The sequence below is a fragment of the Ailuropoda melanoleuca genome, chromosome 1, assembly GCF_002007445.2.
Source record: "Ailuropoda melanoleuca isolate Jingjing chromosome 1, ASM200744v2, whole genome shotgun sequence".
In the NCBI taxonomy this organism is placed as follows: Eukaryota; Metazoa; Chordata; class Mammalia; order Carnivora; family Ursidae; genus Ailuropoda; species Ailuropoda melanoleuca.
Window position 1 is genome coordinate 4255994 of NC_048218.1, and position 5828 is coordinate 4261821.

Consider the following 5828-nt stretch of genomic DNA (forward strand, 5'->3'; position numbering starts at 1 on the left):
ATTGCTGAGAACGGTGGGCAGGGGACGCGCTTTAAAGCAAGGTCATAGTTCTTGAAATCCTTTTGGTAAACCTTAAATATTTTAGTTCTAAGATAGATGGAAAAGGTAGGGAAACTTACTGTAAATTTACTACCTGAATCAATGATTTTTTTTCTGATGCTGTGTTTCTTTACATAAGACCCTCCCCCAAGAGCTATGCAGTCTTCCTTTAATATTGGGGGAGTTGAGGGGTGCCTGGATGGCTCAGTCAGTTGGGCATCAACTCTTCGCTTCCGCTTGGGTCATGATCTCAGGGTCGTGGGATCGAGCCCCGAGTCTGGCTCCTGCTCAGTGCGTGGGGTCTGCTTGAGATCTTTCTCCCTCTGCCCCTTCTGCTCGTGCTCTCTCTCTCTCTCAAATACAGACGATTCTTAATAACTAAATAAATATTGGGGCAGTTGGAAGTGCCAGGTTAAAAAAACAAAAGGGAGAGAGGGATGTATTCCTTTTATCCTAAGTAGGAGAAAGGTTTTTTGAAAGGCAATCAACTGTAAAGAGTATGGAATATGGCAATCTGGAAATTTATTTTCTTACCCCCTTCCTCCCCCACCACGCCTCTGGAAATGCTTTGTGTGCTCAGGGGGTCCCAGACTGGGGCCCCAGGTTGAAGACCAGAGCTGCCTCAGTTGGCCTTAATGAACCCAGTCAGGTGGCATCGGTGGTCCCCAGGGCTTGCGCCCCCCATGATCACGGGTTCGAATTCGGTCAGCAGAGGATTTTGTGAATATATTCCCCTCCTCTGTTTCATGTAATGATATTCCTTGAACACAAAGTCTTATCTGTACATCTTAAATGTTGGCCCCTTTCACAGATAGATCGTCTTTGAAGATCAGTTTGGATCTCAGGAGCAGGCAATCTCAGGAATTAAAATCCGTTTCTTACCTTTCCATTACACTCAGCATCCCGCTGCAGCTGTCAAACCCGTTTTGGCCTTGATGGAGTCAAGCTCTCAGCCCCAAACTGCTCATAAATGTCTAACCCATACTGAGTGCTTACAGCCAAGACTGTAAGCAGGGAGTTCTGAGGCAGGCACACCACCCCCACACCTCTGTCCACGCTCATCTTCCTCACCCCCCAGCAGCCGGGGAGGCCTGTCTCTCACTGCCAAGGTTTGGGGCAGGGGTGGAGAACGTAGCCAGGGCGGGTCTGTGAACACTCCGGTGTCCACTGTCCATTGGAGGCAGCTGTCCGGCTGACCCCTGCACTTTGGATTCCAGAGGGTGGAAGTTTGCCAGCAGCTTCCGGACCCAGACACCATCCACCAGCAGCATCACTGGACAATCTCTGCGGTGGGGGGTGGTGGTGGCATCCAGGGGTGCCCAGTGGGTTGCTCCCTGCGAGAAAGCCTCCTCAGCCCAGACCTCACAGAGGTCCCCCAACCCCTAATCAGAGCCACCTGCCAGGGCAGCCTGCCCAGTGCCTGATTCAAAGTCCAAAACCTACCCAACAAAATTAAGTCCAGTTTTAAAAATAATCCTCAAAGAACTTAAATTTACCTTTTCTCTTGTGAGTGTTTTGCCTTCCAAAAACCCACTGACATGTAAATTTTTTATGATGGAAGGGGAGAACATCTCGTCCATTCGACCTGATGTTGCCTACCTAAATACGCTGAGCTCAGTGCCCGGAGGTGGGGGAGGGAAGCCAAGAAAGAAATGGTGGGGGGGGGGGNGGGGGGGGGGGGGGGTGTCCGGTCACATGACAGGAGTTCCTGGCCATCCTGGCCAGCAGCTCTGTTCCAAAGTGGAAAACTGACACAGTTAGACATTTTAGGAGCTGTTTGGGACTGACAGCTGGGGGTTAGCATTACTTGACCCTAGTTCTGACAAAAACCGGATTTCAAATTTGACCAACTAATTCCAAGAATCCCACAGGCACAGCTCTCCGGGCGCCGGTGGTGGGGAGTGCAGGTCTCAGAGCCTGGTTCTCTTTGTCAGCTCCCAGGACTGTCTTACCTTCCTCCATCCCCCAAAACTAGCATGTCCCCCGCTCAATCCCACCCCACTGCACAAGCCACAGCGAAGGGAGACCCTGGGCAGCCCTCCAGCCCTGGGGTGGGGGTACGCTGGGCAGGGCACCTCCCCAGACGCCTTGGTCCTCCCACCTGCCGCTTGGTCCTACTAGGCAGCTCGGCTACTCAGCACGCCCTCTAGCGGGGACCCTCCATTCTACCCTCCCGGTATTCAGCAGGCTAGTGCAGACCCCGTCGACTACGCGCTCCCACCGCTGACTTGTCTGGTTTGCACTCCTTAGCAGTGTGAAAAGTAATAAAATTAAAACCTCACTAAAGTAGAGGGGAGGCCAGAAGGGGCCTGTACCATTCCTCCTCAATCATAGCAAGGCCTGTCCATTACAGACCCCAACGGAAGAGAATCATCAGTTAGGGGCCCCAAGGAGGAAAGATGCACACAGCATCACCTACAAGAGATGGGCCACTCCTGCAACTCAGCCTACAAGAAACTGCCATCACCCTGAAACCCTTGCATTTCTCCAACGGACTTATGTTCAAACAGCCCCTCCCAACCCCTTTCCAGAAGACAACATTCCTGTCCTTTTGTTTGTTGGACTTGTCTATGGTTTGGCCAGAGTTTGAGGGTCCCCGATTGCAGATCTCGGCTATGCCAAATAAACCCACTTTCGCTGGCAAAATAACTCACTGTTTTTAGGGTTAATAGCAGGAAACATAAAAGGATCCAAGCGATGGTTCACCTTTGAGGTGGGCTTGGAGGCCCCGCAGCGGTGGATGTAAAACTTTCTTAGTGCGCACCCCTTGACTAGCTCCCTGGGAGACCCCCTTGGCCGCCATCCCCTCCGCCTGCCCACCTCCCCCAGCAAAAAAGCCCACAGCATTGGGTGGGGGGCTGTTTCTGATGAGTCATCGGGGGCATTAGCAGCTTGTTGACCAGAAGCAGAATCGGGCGTGCTGGAGCCCATCGCTGTAATAGCCATCGCTATTATCACCATCATCACCGTGCCTAGCTTCTGCAGTCCCCCGTGCCCCCCCGGGGAGCCGGTTTCCGCTGCCATCGCCTCCCGCCCCAGCTCTCTGGAAGGGGCCTGGATCCAGAAGGTGCCGGACCCAGGAGCGCGACACTCACCTGTNGCAGCCTCTGCGCGGCGCTCGGGGTGCGCTCAAGCCCATCCCGGGGCCCGCGCACTCGGATCCCTGGGAGCTGGAAGGGCAAGGCAGGGCCACGACTTGCTGAATCAGAACTCAGGTGCGGGGCCCAGGAAGCCAGTTTGGGAACTGCTGAGCTGGAGGTAGCCTTGAACCCAGGCAGTCCCTTAATGCCTGGTCTTCCGAACAGGTACCCTGATAATTGGGTGTCTTAAATTCCTGCTAGCGGTTCCCGGGGTCATTCCAGCACCCGCAGGGATTCTCAAGCATTCTATGTTAATGACGGACAACCGCCCCCCCTTCCCCTACACTGCCCCCCCAGCCAGCTTTCCCTCCCCATGCAGTCAGTTGTTATCCTTAAAAATAAAAACAATTATTTTGGGTTTATTTGGGAATCGTAGAAAAATTGTAAATTGGGACAAGCAAGCTACAGCAAAACCATAGGCGAGTCCAACAAACAGTTTTATGGAGATGGTGGAGGTGGGGAGGGGATGTTCTGAGCAGAAGTCTGGAGGAGAAACGCAAGCGTTGGGTGGTGGCGGTTTCTGGTGGGCTGAGGTGCAGGTGTGGCAGATCTCTGGTCCCAGATCCCTGTTGGGCCATAACTGATGGCTCTCACCTGTGGGGGAGTCTCCTCCTGGGTCTGTGCTTGATGACCATTCCTGTCGTTGACAGCAGTGGCAGGGCTCCCCACCTGGCACCCAGTATCCACTTCAGTGAGCGTCTCTGTCTTAATTTTCACTAAAGCCACATCATCTTCCTCCTTGCCCACCTCAGGTCCTCTCCGGAGGTGGGCTCATCTGATTTCTCCAGGATGGAGATGGCTGCAAGGTGGAGGCTGAGAACAAACAGGCCTGAGAGTGGCCTTCTGGCAGTGGGGAGGACCATTTCCTTTTGGAAGAGGCTGGCCCCTACCTCCATTCTCCTTAGCTCAGCTCAGAGTCACAGACAACAAGCTCCCCAAAGACCGTGTCAGGAAGGGTCACCCCCACTCCACTCAAAGGCCTAGAACCCGCCTCAGCTCCAAGCCCAGAGTCAGGGAACGCCTGGATGGAAGGGCAGGAGGCCCCACAATACACCTGAAGTCCCCTTGCTCTGCAGGGCCCAGTGCTGGGGGCCGGGCAGGCCCAGCCCAGATGGCCTGGCGGGAGAACACAGGCCCTCCCCATAATAACGAGGAACTTTGGTCCAGCCGCTCATCCCTCTGGGCCTCAGTTACTTTCTAGTCAGACACCATTTCCTGATGGGCATGAGCAGGCTGGAGGAAAGAGCGCACGGATACTTGGGAGAGTGTGAGCAGGCGTGCAGAGAGACAAGACATCGCTCTGAGGAACGACCGTACTTTTTCAAACACAGGACGCTGTCCCCAACCACTCTAGTTGAGGAAGGAAATCAGAAAGGGCCACGGGCAAAAGCGACAACTGGGTGGAACCAGCCAACACCAGGGCCAGGACTAGGGGAGTTAGGGATCGTCTGGTGTGCAAATCGAAGCCATCGCTCACCCCTGGCTCTCAATGGTGTGAGCGCCTCCTTACGTTTGGCGCCCAGACACTCCACAAACCTCCCCCTCGAGACTCCAGGGACTCCTGCTCTGAGATTTTGGTGCCTCGCTGTTTCTAATGTGCTCATTATATGAAGTTCCCTGAAGAGCCTGGGGGCGTGTTGGGGTACAATTCAGAAATAATAGAAGAATGACTCCCATGTGCTCAGTGAGTGCTGCGTGTCAGCCTGTGAGACTAAGTCACCTTCACAACCATCCTGTGAGAGGAGTGGGATTCTCACTCCCTTCTTGACATTTGAGGAGACGGAGACCCAGGAATCAGGTCACTGCAGAGTCCCCTAGCTCGGAAGTGGCCAGGAAGCAGGGAGCTAGGACTGCAATCTTGGGGTTGAGTCCTGGGCTCGGGAGAATCTTCCCTTCTGTCCTCCAGAAGCTCACAGCCTTCCACCTGAATTCCTGATGATTCCTTCTCCAAAAAAAAAAAAAAAGAAAGAAAGAAAGAAAAAAAAGAAAAAAAAAAACCCACGGATTACTCTATATTCTACCAAAGAGTCGTCAAAGTCTTTGCCTTTGAGAATGGTCCTTCAGGCTCCACCCCCTATTCAGACATCCCTACCTGCAGCCCACGGTTCTGTGGCTCTGTGGCCCGGCCTTCCTCCTAGGCTCCCAGAGGCATTCTCCTCCCTGGCCAAGCCTACCCCCCCCCCCGCTACTCCCTGTCTTGCAGCTGCCCTTGGGAGCTCCCTCCAGCCCCCACTCAGCCCCCTATCTTAGCTCAGTCTCAGATGCTCTTGAAGCTGGAGGGATAGTGGGGGATGCAGGGATCACCTCGATGGGGTTGTCATGGCCACAAAGGCAAGCCTGCATCCTTCCAGTGCCTGCCCCCACCGCCAGTAGGTGTTCAGTAAGCATGGGCGGAACTTAACTGGACTGAGGCGCCCAGCCCATTCAGCCCCTGGGGCTCCCAGTACTCCAGCCAGTACAGCTGTCTTTCGGTTTCCTGTGTCTGTTAAAAGGCACCTGGCGAAAACAGCATCCACAGGGAAGCATAGGAGCAGACAATCCCATCGACCCCACCCCCTGCTGCCAGCGCAGTCACAGGTGCCCAGGGCATTCCAGGTCTTGCTGGTCCTTGTCCAGCCCTCTCTTCACCTGCCAGGCCTGACCCTGACG